Genomic DNA, 17,825 nt, shown 5'->3' with positions numbered 1-17,825 from the left:
ATAGTTGGGTGGGAGGTATGACCTCGGGGATACCTCTGATTTTTATATTTGACCTTCTGGAGCGGTCTTCAAGGTCAGCTACCTTGTTTTTCAGCCAAGCAATTTCTTCTCCGTGTGATTTATGGGCTTCTACTAAACCATTGAAGGAATTAGTGTATTTCCCTAATGAGTTTTCCACTTGATCCACTCTATTGCCCAGAGCCATAACTTCTCTATGACATTTAGTGATTTCAGCAGTAATATCAGTTTGTATGGAAATTTTGAGGGATAGCAACATCTCCTTCAATAGTGTGTCAGAGATCGGCCTGTCCGAGGTGGGGTAGGCCGCAATGGGGTCAGCGATGTGTGACTGAGGAGTGAGGCCTATGGCAGAGGGCCCGCTTACCTCCATGTCGCGGCCTTCTGGTGAGGAGATCCGCAGCTTTTGTTTCACTGGACTCCTTGTGGAGGGGCTAGCAGTCCCCGATGAAGATTCGCTGAAAGAGGCTGCTCCGGTATGCAGGTGATTCGGCGGGTTCTGACTGAGCATCGCAGGCGGGAGAGCGGAGCGATCGTCTGGTGTTCCGGCGCCATTTTGTGGCGGTCCGCGCGTTCCGAAGAAGCTCGGAAGTTTCCGCGGAGTCTGCGGGTGTTTCTTGTTTTTTGGCATGGCTGACAGAATATTCGGTGTCAGTGTGGAATAGCGAACGAGTCCGTTCTGTTTGAAGCTGCCGATGGTTGCAAGGTTAGTCGGTTCTCTCCGGCGGCCGAACGGAGCTCCTAGATCACACGTCCATCTTGGAGCTCGGACGCCACGCCCCCAAAACCATATATTTTCTGAAAGCATATGACCTCTAGAATAAAAAGAAGGTGCTACTGATTTTTGTGCAAATGTTTAACAAACCAATGTATTAAAAAAAAAAAAAAAATACACTAAAACCATTATTAGCAGATAAAAACACAGCTAATTTTACAAAATCCCTACTAAATCCCTACTAAATAGAAAAGCTTAACCTGTATGGCGTTTATAAATAACAAAAAATTGTAATTTTTACACTGCGCCTTTTTTGCAAAATGGTGAAAATTGAACATATGCAAAAATGTAACTATCCAAATTTCATTTTCCCTTACAGCTTTCAGAATTTAAGAAAGACCCCCAAAACCATATATTTTCTGAAAAAATAGGACCAGTAGAATAAAAAGAAGGTGCTATTGATTTTTAAGGCTCCACAATATTTGTGCAAATGTTTACCAAAGTAATATTTTTGCTAAAAATACACTAAAATCATTAATAATGGATTCATATATGGCAAGATGTACAAAATTCTTGTTAAATTCCTAGTAAATATAAAAGTTAAAACTGTATTGAGGTAATAACAAATATTTGTACATATTTGTGCTGTTGTGCTGCGGATAAAAATAAACATAGGAGGCTCATTTTCTGGGATGTCATAGAGCCAGGTAACATAGAAAGGAGAGCATTAGCTGGGGTGTGTAATAGGGGTTCCTCAAAAATTTTGCTATACCTGGGTCCAGAAAGGGCGTATTCTCTTACATTTCCACCAGATATGAAGGTACGTACCTAGAGCTGAGCCACAGAGCCTCAAAATTGATTTTTAATGTTAAATTCAGAAGTAGGATCACCCTAATACATCATACCAGACATAAATTGATGGGGACAAGGGTCTCATCACCACATTCCTTGCCAAATGGATGCAGAAAAGGGGACTTATTGGATACTGGATGCCCCTCTAAGATCAGGGAGCTCCAAGATATCCAACCCTACCACATATGTGAATGAGTAAGGGGCACATAGTACCTCTTGTTACTAATTTACAAAAAATAAAGTAAAATAGTTAAGAAATCTCCTACACCTTAAGAAGGCGTGTTATTAACCCCCCCCAAGAAACATGTCCCACAACGTAAATCTAATGTCAATCACTCTGTCTATCGATGTAGGTCCATTGCCAGTCACAATGAGCATTGTTCCACTCTCAAAAACACAGCAACCTCCGCCACAATAATCCTCTCCCACCGTCACAGCTCCTTCACTGGCTTGCTTCATGTCAACAAACTGCTGGATGGTCAATTACCTCACCTAGGAATCCTGTCATCTTGTTTCTTGAAACAAGCAGGAAGCTGCATGGTCAGAAGCTGTTATTTAGTGGTGCTAGTAATACCGTCACTAAATTAATGACATATGGCTGCAGCAGCCAGAGAAACTGTCCAAATCTGGAAATTTAGTTTGCCCAGTCAGTGAACTGTGAACAGCTCAGGTTCTTGCTGAAACCACGCTGGACCTGAGCCCAAATCTCATCCCTAATGACAGCAAGAAATTATACTTATGGTTTAACGTGTAACATGGTGACAAGCGGACACACCCATTCTCAAAATGCCTTCCCAGTGACAGTATGCAAAAGTTCTTCTCCCCTCAGCCTCTGCCATGCTTGAATTTTGCGGGTCTTTTGTCTGTACAATTATACTTCTTAACAGCACTTGGAGTCCATTGGCATTTCCTCCAGCATGTAGCTGGAGAAAGATTCTGCAAGAGCCTGGCATTGTGCCCTTGATCCAGTGATCGTGGTTGCCATGCTTTGCAGGCTTGTGTGCAAAAAAAATTATGAATGCACATTTTTGCTTTAAAATATACAGAATGTCCATGTATTTTTTCTCAAAAGGCAGACTTAGCCTCTAAAGGAAACAGGCAGGACCACTTCTGCTGTTGCCTTTAAGCCCTTGTACACACGGTCGGACGTTCTGACAACAAAATCCGTTGGATTTTGTCCAACGGATTTAGTCTGAAACTTGTGTTGCATACATACGGTCGGACAAAGTTGTCGGAAAATCCGATCGTACGTAACGTGATGACGTTATTTCGTTACGACGGGACTACGTTCATGCTAGTAGCCAATAGCTTTGGTCTAGGAATTTGATCTGAGCATGCGTGGCACTTTGTCCGATCGGAATTCTCTACACACAGTAGGGCCGCGTACACACGCGGGGACTGTTCGCTCAACTTTGTCCGCTGAACAGTGTTTCGGCGGACAGTCCGCTCGTGTGTGGGCTTTCAGCGGACAGTTTCAGCGGACAGTCTGCTGAACAAAGTTTTTCGGAAATTCCGAAAAACTGTCCGCTGAAACTTTGTTTCAGCGAACAGTCCCCTCGTGTGTAGGCTTGTTCGTCAAACTAAGTTCCGCGCATGCTCAGAAAGGATTTACACGCCGAAGTTTGCATTGCAGTGTATAGGACGTCGTTTTCTAGTCCCGTCGTACGTGCCGTTCACGTCATCGCGCACGGTTTCAGCGGACTGTTCATTCGTCGTGTGTGGGCAAGTCCGTCCATGCTAATTTTGAGCGGACTGTCCGCTGAAACTGTTTGACGGACAAAGTTGGGCGAACAGTCCCCGCGTGTGTACGTGGCCTAGGACAAAGTCATGTTGTCGGAAAGTTTTATTGCCCAGCTCTAAAACATTGTCCGTCCGCTATTCCGACGGAAACAGTCCAATGGAGCCCACACACAGTCGGATTATCCGACAACACGGTCCGAACGGACATTTTCCGTCGGAATGTCTGACCGCGTGTACAAGGGCAAAGTGTTTGGTAATACTTGCATTTAGATGCTATTGCTATTACTTTGAATTTAAGTACAAACTAACTTGTATCCAATTAGCGCTTTCATGGTATGGTTACATTTTAACGTTTAGGAATGAACTTTGTTGTACATTTCACTATCTGTGCTAAAGAAATATTTAGGTTGTGCCAATCATGTGCAACTCAGTGTAAGCTGCTTTAAAGATGAAATGGCATATTAATAAGTGCTATACATGTTTTACAATAACATTGATAAAGACTGCCAAATAATCAGACCCTAAGCCTAAGTATACATTTCCCTTAATTAAAATGGCGCTTCTTACGACACTAATAGCAGAGGTTGAGGGCAATAGGATAGATAGGGTTAGCATTCCCGTATCCAAAATGGCGCCTCAGTTCTACACAAGCGCGGTGGAGTACTGCACCCTATTTAAGCCGGAAGGTGTACCAATATGGCCGCTCCAGAAGACGTCACTCTGACGAAACGCGTAAGGAGTGGCCACATTACGTGCATCTCCCTCACAGCTAACAGCGGCTGGCGGCAACTGTAAACAATCAAAGCGATCTTTTATGATTCACATATGAGTAGGTTTTCTTTCTTTTCTTTCTTTAATAAAGTATACTTTTATTACGTACTACACCATGGATGTATCTCTTTTCCCAATACATATACAAACGGGGATATAACACGATTGGAAGAGCAAACATCTCCCAGCGCAAAACCAGCCAACGCCAGACAGCAGCACAGTGGCTTATACTGTGGAGGTCCATCCACCCCAGCTGGGGTAAGATTTCTGGTGAGGGCAACCACATTATTAAATCACTGAGAAGCGCACGGGGGGAAGCTGTTTTCTCTATTGAAGATACCAAGCACTCCTGCACCAGTCACCTTTCCCTATCCTTGTGTGGGACTTTTTATCAATCGTCTTCTAATTGAATTAATTCAATCATTTTGTGATTGTCACATTTCATTTTAATTCCTTTTTTTGGCATTTTAATTTATGGACTAGCATTATTTATTTATCTCGTCGCACTCAATTATATGTGCAAATATTGTTTTATACTATTTACCACCGTCAATTTAAGTAATTTGTATTGGCACCCTTTTTTGGGGTTTCAGGCACATAAGCATATGAGTGTGTATAAGTAGGTGTATATATACACATACCAAACAGATATATTATTTATTTTATTTTATTTTTATTAGGACTTATCACTGAAGCAACTTTTTTATCGCATCACTTTTTCCTAAGCCACATACGCACAATTTCTTTATCACATTTAGGTTATTCTTTTCACATACAGGATTCAAATCTAATTCAGTTTAGGGTTGTGTATGGTGTTTTATCACGACATAGAGGTCTCAGGTATAGCGCCACAATCTACTCTCTTTCAATTTTAGTTAAAAAATTAAAAATATTGCATTTTTTTCAAAATTGTCACTCTATTTTTGTTCATAGCGCAAAAAATAAAAAATGCAGAGGTGCTCAAATACCACCAAAAGAAAGCTCTATTTGTGGGAAAAAAAGGACACCAATTTTGTTTGGGAGCCACGTTGCATGACCGCACAATTAAAGCGACGCAGTGCCGAATCGCAAAAAGGGGCCTGGTCCTTTGGCTGTAAATTGGTCCGTGGCTTAAGTGGTTAAAGTTGTGAGGGTCCTGGTGGCCCAAAGTAAACTGAGTACCCTTGCTGGTGTAACTCGACAGATGTTGAGCCCATGCTAATATAAAGGAACTCCATAAAAGCTGTGAGGGTCCTGGTGGCCCGAAGCTATCTGGTGCGTGACTCCCTTACTGTAGGTGGTGGTGCACATCTGTAAAAAGGAGCACTTAGAAATAAGTAGAGCATTTTTCATTATTGAACAAGTGGTGACATAAAGGAATTGCAAAAAGGACTGTTATTGCTTTAATAGAACACAGAACATTGTCTAAGAGTGTCACCTCTGATAAGTATTGTTTATAATCAGTACCGTCATCCACAAGTCATTATATCCAGCAACAAAGAAAAAGTCCATTTGGGGTAAGGGTACCAAGAATAGCTTCTTATACTGATCCTAAAGGAAACCCCCCCCAAAAAAGATTTTTTCTTGAAAATTGGACTATACCGGTACTATCAAAAAAAGAACAAATAACATTTAAAATATCATCCTGTTTAATAAACATATAAAGATTACAAAAGACAAACAACACCTATATTAAAATACAGATAATGCATATCACAGTAATAGCGTCTTTAATAACTTCTCCGAAAAGTGGGAAATTCAAAAGCGCATGGGGGTCTCCTCTACTAGTTTCGCGGTATAAAAAGCTGCTTCCTCAGGAGGATATTCCTCTCCTCCACTAGGGCCGTTGGGCCAATCCTCCATGTCTGCCGTGGGGGAGATATATATGGGAATCCCGCTGTGTGTAATCCATTCTCCTGAAGTCAGGTGTGAGCTGATTCTTTTGTTCCCTTTCTATGGAATGACTACTATTGACTACTATGTTTATTTACACTTTGCTGTTATTGTTTTATACTAATTCATTATATTCTGTATAGATATCCTCCTGGGGAAGGGGCTTTTTATACCGCGAAACTAGTAGAGGAGACCCCCATGCGCTTTTGAATTTCCCACTTTTCGGAGAAGTTATTAAAGACGCTATTACTGTGATATGCATTATCTGTATTTTAATATAGGTGTTGTTTGTCTTTTGTAATCTTTATATGTTTATTAAACAGGATGATATTTTAAATGTTATTTGTTCTTTTTTTGATAGTACCGGTATAGTCCAATTTTCAAAAAAATTCCTTTTTTGGGGGGAGTTACCTTTAGGATCAGTATAAGCAGCTATTGTCTAACTGTTATCAATAGCATGGATTTGTTTTATTGTATAATTTGTTATTTTTATTTCAATTGTTTGGTTTTCGATTTTTAAAGTAGACACATGTATAAAAATTTATGGCGGTAATTGTGATAGCCAGCGTCTCAACATACCTCTCATCCTGGGCCTGCAGAATTGTCAGCAGCTCTGGCCCAGTGTGGCTCCTGTCCTTTATGCCAGTGTCTCATCTCCAGTCCTCATGGCGCCCCAACAGGTCTTAATAATAGATGATTATTCCTGCGCTACTCCTAGTAAGGGCTAAAAATGGGATAAAGAAATATTAAAATAAACAAAAATAAACGCACTCCAGAGACAGCCTGTGCGTATAACACTTCCAGTGCTGAACGATGTATGTCTATCTATATTTAGATAAAATACAATTTCCTGTGAAAAAAAGTGCCGAGTGCTCATTAAATAAGTGCAACTATTCAAGTGCACTAAACAAAAAACTAGGAAATGTCTACTTAGATCATATATTGCCTAGTATTAACCAGTATTACTAACAATAGTAGTATAAGAAAAATAAATGTAAATAAACTACCATAAATAAAATGCCCAAATTAGTATAAAGTGCACAGTGACAAACTATAAACACACTACAGAGGTGCTAACACCCAGCGGAGTTGGGTAATCAAGAAAATATAATAGTGTCAATAGAGACAAATTGTGCATATGAAACTTCAGTGGTAAGTGTAAATAGTCACTGACACTGACCAAAAAACTGAAAAGGGTCTAATATATTAACCCCTTCAGCCCCGGACCAATTGTCAGCCTAAGGACTAGAGGTCTTTTTACAATTTTGCACTGCACTGCTTTAACTGGTAATTGCGCGGTTATGCAATGTTGTACCCAAAAGAAATTTGCGTCCTTTTCTTCCCACAAATAGAGATTTCTTTTGATGGTATTTGATTGCCTCTGTGATATTTATTTTTTATGATATAAAAAGAAAAAGACTGAAATTTTTAAAAAAATATATATTTTCTACTTTTTGTTATAAGAAAAATCGAATGAACTAAATTTTAGTCATACATTTAGGCCAAAATGTATTCAGCCACATGTCTTTAGTAAAAAAAATGTCAATAAGCGTATATTTATTGGTTTGCGCAAAAGTTATAGCCTCTACAAACTAGAGTACATTTTCTGGAATTTACACAGCTTTTAATTTATGACTGCCTATCTCATTTCTTGAGGTGCTAAAATGGCAGGGCAGTACAAACCCCCCCAAAGGACCCCATTTTGGAAAGTAGATACCCCAAGGAAATTGCTGAGGGGCATGTTGAGCCCATTGAATATTTTATTTTTGTCCCAAGTGATTGAATAATGACACAAAAAAAAAAGTTTACAAAAAGTTGTCACTAAATGATATATTGCTCACACATGCCATAGTTATATGTGGAATTGCACCCCAAAATATATTCTGCTATTTCTCCTGAGTACGGGGATACCAAATATGTGGGACTTTTTGGGAGTCTAGCCGCGTACGGCACCCCGAAAACCAATCACTGCCTTCAGGATTTCTAAGGGTGCACATTTTTGATTTCACACCTCACTACCTATCACAGTTTCGAAGGCCATAAAATGGCAAAATAACACAAAACCCCCCTAAATGACCCCATTTTGGAAAGTAGACACTCCAAGGAAATTGCTGAGGGGCATGTTGAGCCCATTGAATATTTTTTTTTGTCCCAAGTGATTGAATAATGACACAAAAAAAAGTTTACAAAAAGTTGTCACTAAATGATATATTGCTCACACATGCCATAGTTATATGTGGAATTGCACCCCAAAATATATTCTGCTGCTTCTCCTGAGTACGGGGATACCAAATATGTGGGACTTTTTGGGAGTCTAGCCGCGTACAGGACCCCGAAAACCAATCACTGCCTTCAGGATTTCTAAGGGTGCAAATTTTTGATTTCACTCCTCACTACCTATCACAGTTTCGAAGGCCATAAAATGCCAAAATCGCACAAAACCCCCCCAAATGACCCCATTTTGGAAAGTAGACACCCCAAGGAAATTGCTGAGGGGCATGTTGAGCCCATTGAATATTTATTTTGTCCCAAGTGATTGAATAATGACACAAAAAAAAAAAGTTTACAAAAAGTTGTCACTAAATGATATATTGCTCATGTGTTGCAGAAGTATCTCAAGCAATCACAGATTTCACCAATGACCATGCCCACGATGAGACTAGCAATATGACCAAGTGGGAAGCCCTGAAATGCATTATTCGTGGTATTTTTATACAACACGGCTCTAGATTGAAAAAAGCACGTACAGAGGATATACGTAGACTTTTCTCCCAGATAGCTTCCCTGGAGGCCTCCCATAAATGCACTCTAGACTCACGGACCCTGACGGAACTCTCTAACGCACGGCGGGACTTGCTTCCGATCTTTTCGGCAAGATCGCTGAACGCATACCACAAAGGCCGCCATACCCACTTCACACAGGCTAACAAATGCGGAAAACACCTTGCACGAGTTATCCATCCTAGACAACGGAGGCAAAACATCCCCTACATCTTATCGTCTGCCCAACAGAAGAGGTTCAGGAACTCTGAGATTGTCTCAGAGTTCAGGGACTTCTATTCCCCCCTCTACAATCTCCCCTCCCCGGGTAACTCGAGCTCCGCTTCATCGTCCGATTTGCACTACTATATTCAAGATACGGCCTTACCTACCATTTCTTTAACTGATAGGGCTGACTTGGAGCTACCTCTGACCACATCTGATTTCCTAACAGCGATTAAAGGTCTGAAGAATGGTAAAAGCCCAGGCCCTGATGGATACTCCCCGCAATTTTATAAAAAATTTGCACACCAACTCGCCCCGATTATGGCCAGGACATTCGAGGAAATAGACGACATGCATCCCCTTTCACTCCATACTCTCCAAGCCCAGATAGTTGTAATACCCAAACCGGGGAAAGACCATGCACACTGTGGAAATTATAGGCCCATATCCCTACTGAACGTTGACCTCAAGCTTTATTCCAAAATTTTGGCAACACGCCTTGCTCCCCTGCTCCCCTCCATCATTCATAGTGACCAGGTGGGCTTTATCCCAGGCCGAGAGACTAGGAATAACACCACTAAAACTCTACACCTTATCTCGTATGCCAAACTCCACAACATTCCTACTTGTCTCCTAGCTTGTGATGCCAAAAAGGCGTTCGATAGGGTGAACTGGACGTTTCTCCAGGCCTCCCTGCAGCAAATAGGCTTAGGTCCACAAATGCTTACTAAAATCATGGCTTTATATACGAACCCATCTGCCAGGGTCTTAGCCAACGGGGAATCGTCGGTGGCTTTCGGGATCCAGAACAGCACCAGGCAAGGATGCCTGCTATCGCCACTCCTGTTCGCAATTACTGTTGAACACTTGGCTCAAGCCATCAGAAACAATAACTCTATTCATGGGATCAACACCCCCTCGGCTCCCCGTAAGCTGTCACTCTACGCAGATGATCTACTCTTATATGTCACTCAACCCCGAATTAGTCTCCCTGCCATACTGGAGGAGCTTGCCCGGTTTGGAGCTCATAGCAATTTCAAATTGAACCTGAACAAAACGGAAGCTTTAAATATATCACTACCACCGAAAGACCTAAACTTTATTCAAAAGCGATTCTCCTTTAAATGGCAACCGTGCTCGATCAAATACCTTGGAACAGAGATCCCTACTGACATTCATGACCTGTATGCCCTAAATTTTAGTCCACTACTGACTTCTATTAGACGTTCCCTTGAGAGTTGGCACAACCTTAAGCTCTCCTGGTGGGGGAGAATGAGTGTCATTAAAATGGATATCCTTCCAAGGGCATTGTACTTGTTTCAAACTCTTCCCATTCTCCTTCCGACGACTTTCTTCCTCGCATTACGAGCTTTGGTGGGCAAGTTCCTGTGGCAGTACCACCCTCCTAGACTTAAACACAAAGTTTTAAGTGCCCCCAAACTTAGGGGAGGTACAGGTCTCCCGGCCTTCCAATTATACCACACATCTGCAATATTTTCCCGACTCTTGGACTGGTTCCCGAGGCCATGTATTAAACCCTCCACCTTAATTGAACAGGACATGGCTACAGTAGATCTACGAGCCCTGTTATGGGGGTATAACACCGGGTTTCGCATGATGCAGGGGATCTCCCCTCTAACGAGGGCAGCCCTTACATTGTGGTATACTAAAGCTACTCCTTATGCTCTGTCCACAGATCCCAGCCCGTTATCTCCCTTATTTGACAATCTGGCCCTCTCGACTCTCGCTGCCAAGATGCACTGCGGGAACTACACACGTGAAAACTGGCCGACAGCTAATCAGTTTGTCCATCCTACTACTGGACATTTCCATCCCCCCCAGACCCACAGACTGCTATTCTGACAGACTGGCTGACTACAATTTCGCTAAACCAGCTTTGCAGAGACCTTCACCTCTCAGGTAGAACACACAGACCACTCACGTTATTTGAGGACCTCTGCAATCTAGCTCAAACCCCAAGACACACTTTATCGTTAATTTACAAAGACATCCAAACTCGATTATATGACGCTCTCCCCGCATACACGAGTAAATGGTCTAGAGACCTGAACATAGAGATCTCCCCAACACAGTGGTCTATCTCCTTTACCCTCACGCATCACTCATCCAGATCAGGGTTTACCCAAGAGAAGAACTACAAACTGCTGTCGAGGTGGTACAGGGTTCCGGTCTCGGTACACAGGATGTTCCCATCAACCACAAACGTATGTTGGCGATATCACGGAGCGCAGGGATCCTACATCCATATTTGGTGGGACTGTGACAAAGTTCGTCCATTTTGGGATAAGATCTTTGAGATTTATAATGATGTATATCAGACTTCGTTACCTCCTTCGCCTTTGTCTGCTCTCCTATCCATCCTTCCTGGGACGATTCGGTCCCAGAAGAGTAGTCTTTTGAGATTCTTTCTCTCAGCAGCTCGTCATGCCATTTCCTTATACTGGAAAAAGGACTCCACCCCCCCTATTTCTAAGTGGGTGGATATCCTTAATGATACAATGCTCATGGAGGAATTGCAGGCGAAGGCGGATGATACTTATGATAGGTTCACCATGTTGTGGTCCATCGATTCAGTTCGCATTGTGCGCTATACAAGTATTTCATTCATTCATTCATTCATTCATCTGGCGACACCATTCTCAGACGGAATTGTTTCTTAATAATCTTAAGACCTCCTAAGCACACTTACCGCCAAGATTGGGCAGAGAGCGGTGACGTCGCAATGGCCACAAGTGACACTGGAAGGTGAAACTTGGTTGATTCTACCTCTGAGTTGGGCATTTATGGTGTATCTTATACCAACAACAATGGTACATATCCTGCACATACCCTTTCCGATAAATGCATTTGCTGTGCTCTCCCCTTTTCTCCCCCCCCTTCCCCCCCCTTTTTTTCTTCGTTCTTTCTTTCTCTCCCCCCTTTCTTGCTGTATTCACCGCCTCCCCCCCCTGTCTTCTTGTTCATACCAATGTGCCTTATTTGATGTTATTGGTGACATAAATGATATAGTTGCCTGTTTTCTTGTATGTTATTTTACACTATCTGGCATATAATAAAAATATATTCAACCCTAAATGATATATTGCTCACACATGCCATAGTTATATGTGGAATTGCACCCCAAAATATATTCTGCTATTTCTCCTGAGTACGGGGATACCAAATATGTGGGACTTTTTGGGAGTCTAGCTGCGTACGGCACCCCGAAAACCAATCACTGCCTTCAGGATTTCTAAGGGTGCAAATTTTTGATTTCACTCCTCACTACCTATCACAGTTTCAAAGGCCATAAAATGGCAAAATAACACAAAACCCCCAAAAAAGGACCCCATTTTGGAAAGTAGATACCCCAAGGAAATTGCTGAGGGGCATGTTGAGTCCATTGAATATTTTATTTTTGTCCCAAGTGATTGAATAATGACACAAAAAAAAAGTTTACAAAAAGTTGTCACTAAATGATATATTGCTCACACATGCCATAGTTATATGTGGAATTGCACCCCAAAATATATTCTGCTGCTTCTCCTGAGTACGGGGATACCACATATGTGGGACTTTTTGGGAGTCTAGCCGCGTACAGGACCCCGAAAACCAATCACTGCCTTCAGGATTTCTAAGGGTGCAAATTTTTGATTTCACTCCTCACTACCTATCACAGTTTCGAAGGCCATAAAATGCCAAAATAGCACAACTCCCCCCCAAATGACCCCATTTTGGAAAGTAGACACTCCAAGCTATTTACTGAGAGGCATGTTGAGTCCATGAAATATTTTATATTTTGCCACAAGTTGCAGGAATATTAAATTTTTTTATTTTTTTTGCACAAAGTTGTCATTAAATGATATATTGCTCACACATACTATGGGCATAAGTGAAATTACACCTCAAAATAAATTCTACTGCTTCTCCTGAGTACGGGGATACCACATGATGGGGGCAGTTGGTTTCTGGCCATCCCCTCTGGGAGAAAGTAAGTGCACCAACACTACACTGACATGTAGGTACACATAGGCACACAAATCCCCCCCCCGATCACCCATCGGGGGGGGGATTTGTGTGCCTATGTGTACCTACATGTCAGTGTAGTGTTGGTGCACTTACTTTCTCTGTTCTCCTCGCAGTCCGGTCAAAGAGACCGCCCCGAGGAGAATGACATCACTTCCTCCCTGCCTGTGTTTACACTACACAGGCGGGGAAGCTTCTCATTCACCAGGAGCGATCGAGAGGGGATGGCCAGAAACCAACGGCCATCCCCTCATCCCGGATCGCTCCTGAAGCGAAACGGACCGCCGCAGCCAGCGGGAGGGGGTCCGATCAGACCCCCCACCCGCAGGAAGGCAAGCACGTACATGTACGTGCTTGTGCCTGTTGGAGCCATTCTGCTGATATACATTGCCATGCGGCGGTCCTTAAGTGGTTAAAGGTATATATAAAAACCCCAAATAACAATTCATTATAGAATAAATAAAAAAATAAAAAAATGAATAAATAAGCTATGAGGCAAATTAATAAACACACTACAGAGCTGGTAAAAAACAGAGTGTGTATACAAAAAAAGGAAAAGTAAAACCCAAAGTCCAAAAAAGGAAAGATAGTCTCTTAAAGTGCAAGTGCTTTTCTGTGACAAACGATGTGCATACAAATCCAGTAACCACTTCCCAGTGTTGCTTTCAATGTGTCCACACACTTAACCACTTGAGACCCGCGCTATAGCCGAATGACGGCTACAGCGTGGACCTCCTTTTCCGGGACTACGTCTATTGACGTCGTCCCGTGCACGAGCGGCCTGTGCGCCCCCTGAGGGGCATGCACTGCGCGCTCTGTGATCGCCGAGACTATGAGACTATCTATGAGACTCGCCTGATCACTGATCCGAGCAAGGGGTCGATCCCGACCCCTTACCACGTGATCAGCTGTCAGTCAATGACAGCTGATCATGTGATACAACGGAGCCGGTAATCGGCTATTATTCCTCCTCGCGCTGACAGCGCAAGGAGAAAAAAAAAGAGCCAATCACCAGCGGCCGTGATCGGGACATCAGTCCCGATCACGGCCAGCCCTGCCAGTGCCCACCTGCCCCCTGCCAGTGCCACCTCATTAAAAAATAAGTGCCCCTGTCAGTGCCACCCAGCAGTGCCCACAGTGCCACCCATCAGTGTCCACAATCTGCCTCAACAACGGTGCTGCACCCCAGTGCCACATATCCATGCCCATCAGTGTCATCTACCAGTGCCCATCAGTGCCACCCATCAGTGCCACCTATCAGAGCCACCTATCAGTGCCACCTATCAGTGCCCATCAGTCCCATCTATCAGTGGTACCTATCAGTGCCCCTTAGTGCCACCCATCCGTGCCATCTTATCTGTGCCCATCTTTGCCCATCAGTGCCGCCTTATCTGTGCCCATCAGTACTGCCTTATCTGTGCCTATCGGTGCCACTTTATCTGTGCCTATTAGTGCCGCCTTAACTATGCCTATCAGTGCCCACCAGTGCAGCCTATCAGTGCCCACCAATGCAGCCTATCTGTGCCGCCTCATCAGCGCACTTCAATGAAGGAGAAAAATGACCTGTTTGCAAAATTTTATAACAAACTATTAAACATGATTTTTTTTTGCATCTTTTTTTGTTTGTTTAGCAAAAAATAAAGCTCCCAGCTGTAATTAAATACCATCAAAAGAAAGCTCTATTTGTGGGAAAAAAATGATAAAAATTTCATTTGGGTACAGTGTTGTATGCCCGCGCAATTGTCATTCAAAGTGCATCAGCGCTGAAAACTGAAAATTGGTCTGTGCAGGAGGGGGGTTTAAGTGCCCAGTAAGCAAGTGGTTAAGTAAGCAATGGCCCCTTACCTCAAGGCAAGGAGACAAGAGAGTATAAATGAGGGTCCCTTTAAGGCTTCTCTTTCTGGATTCACACTTCTCCCTCACTTTCTTTATGGAAACACTTATGGCAAGAAGACAGTCACAGCACAGGTGCGGATCCCTTTAAGACTCCTCTCTCCAAATCCACAATCCTCCTTTAGTATGTCTCCATAGAGCCCAAATTAATCAAAAAGAGCAATACCATAGTGTAGCAGGTTTTAAAATTCATCCAATTTTATTAACAATAAACACAAGGTACTCACAAAAACAGTCTCTTTAAAACAGCTTGTATCCAACGAGCAGCGAACTCGTGTAGTGCAAATCAGCATAGAGCGTCCTTCCCTGTCCCTACGCGTGACGTCACACCACCTCACACCAACAGGCCATGTTTTCAGGCTCTTCATTATTTTGCACAAGTGATTTGATCAGTTTCACTGTCTTAGTAATTACCACAGCCTTTTCATCTGAGGGAAATCCTGAAAAAATGACCTGTTGGGGTGCCTTGAGGACTGGAGTTGAGAAACACTGCTTTAGGCATATGAACTGCAACCCAGCATGGCAGCATTTAGCCGTTACACTGAAGCCATCAGAAGATTGACCCCGTGTGCAATAGAGGATATACAGGGTTCCCGTCTATGCTTCCTTTACCAGTAAAAGAAAATGCTTACTGAACCTGTAAAAAAAAATGGTGGCTGAGTACCTGACATTGTGGTATAGCACAAGCCATAAATGTGGAAGGGGGTTGATTCCACCCATCCCACTAGCAATTTTGCCAAGCTAGCATTAGGACACTTGGCACAATTATGGAAGAGGCACCTGAGTTGGAAATATGTTGCTGTAGATGAAGGGGTGGGTTAGGAGAAATCTGCAGAGGCTGAAGCCTTTACCTATCTATTCTCAGCATGGGCCCATGACCCTGTTCTGGGTGTGGCATAGCCTAAGTCTCTGAAAACCCTCTTAAGGTCTCCATCTCTGTCACTATAAGCCACAGCTATTGAGGTGGATGCTGCAGGAAAAGTTTTTGGAGGAGAGGAGGAGTGGAACATGAGAAAGGAGGTAGATTAGGAGTGCACATCTATTGTTGCTTACTTGTATCATTGAGGTGCTGCATCCACCTAGCTCTGTGGTGCATAATTATAGGATTCCTCCTGCACATGGTGCCCAAATAGCTGGTACATTTTCCACCACCAAGGCAAAGGCACCAGATCATAAGAAGGGATGAGAATCCACTGTTGAAGCTCTGCCAGTGCCAAAAGTAAGTGGGCAAGTGGACCTTTATTTTACTCTACAAGTTCACTGGGCAAATTGGTCTTCTGAGTTAAACTGATAATTTACAACACACCGTGACTCAGATCCAGATTTTCTGAAAACCCTGTCTCAAATAATTTGATTAACTCGTCCCCAGTGAACAGCTAATATTTACACCCCAGCTTTATATTTAGCTTTTACCCGAGGATTCTACTTTATATTGAGTAGAGTAACAATGTATATTTACCCAGATATGGAGAAAAATCCAAAACCTGCCCTCATGTCAAACAATGAACAAACTGTAATGATAAAGCTAAGAAGCCGCTGGTATAGGCACACTTTGGCACACTTTTGCATATTGACAATGATTAATGTCTACAAACAGCTTGATTAGATGTCTGGAAACATGTGGAAAAGGCACGCATGGTTCACTGTCTGTTGTGAAAGAATTGTTAGAAATACTGCCCTACACAGATTATAAATTTACAGAAATTTATATATTTCTGTTTTAAAACATTTCAAAAGAAATACAGTATGTGCATGAATAAAAAAGGGATTTCTAAGCTAAAAAAACAAAGACATCTGGGACTGTTTTTTTCCAGCTGCAGGGACCTCTGGAAGTGTTAGCAGCCAGCATGGACTCACCGTTACATACAGGTCATTTTAGGCTGATCTTGGAATAGAAAAGCAAGGCTTTCTCGGTGTACAAAGCTCCTCTAGCAATGCGATATATTCATTCCAAAATAGCTTGCTGTACCTCCTGTATCATGTAATCCATTAAACTGTCATAAGCTGATAAAGCAACGAGAGATATAGCACAGTAAAATCATATAAGTCCACATATCTGTGAAACCATGAAGTACAACCATTAGGACTTGGATCTCCCAAGCTATCATTAAATTTAATGTCTATTTCACAACAAACAACAAGTACTTTTAAGAAGGCCATATGAATAAAAAGAAAAATATGTTTGGTGATATAATTACACTGCTTTGTGCCATGGTATACTGTAATCTGTTTTTTCTCTACAGATTCTTTAGCACATAAAATTACTTTTTTTGTGCAAAAAAATTACCCTGTTAGAATTTGTAACAAATTTCTGCCAAATGTTTTCTTTAGTTTTGTGTGTGTGCTCTGTACAAGAAGCAATGAATAATCTAAAAATGCATTTACCAGATCATGTTACATACTGTAGTGTGCACTAGCTAGCACCACCATGTTAAGGCGTATAATGTTATTTTCACAGGTGGTGCTGAAACCATGTAAGTATCCTGTTAGACGTTCTGTAGTACATTCAGATGCATCATGCATGTCTCCTGTGTAAAACACAGAAAACATTGCACATTACAGAGAAATATTACACTTTACACACTCTGCCAGTGACCCATTGTTGGCAAACTCATAATGTAGGGTGAAACCAACCTACTACACCTTGACACCCGGGTTCCATATATGTTTGAAAAGTGTTTGCATCTGGCATTTGTGGAATGGCGGCATAGAATGATGAAGCAGGAGAAAATTCCAAAGAAAGGGAAGAAGCACTTTAGCATGAAATGAGACCTGCCACAAACAGAACACTAAGGGATGTACAAGGGGAGGAAGCAACCTCTACATATGGAAGACATGAAAAAAGCCCCATCCGCAGGAATCGTGGACAACAAGAACAAACCCAATTAGGACTCAACAGCCAAACATTATACAGAGAACACCCAGAATACCAAGAGATCCTCATATTGATGAG

This window comes from Lithobates pipiens, unplaced genomic scaffold, assembly GCF_037356315.1.
Source record: "Lithobates pipiens isolate NorthernLeopardFrog02 unplaced genomic scaffold, aLitPip1_a1.2 Scaffold_13, whole genome shotgun sequence".
Classification (NCBI taxonomy): Eukaryota; Metazoa; Chordata; class Amphibia; order Anura; family Ranidae; genus Lithobates; species Lithobates pipiens.
Note: the sequence above shows the minus strand (reverse complement) of the source record.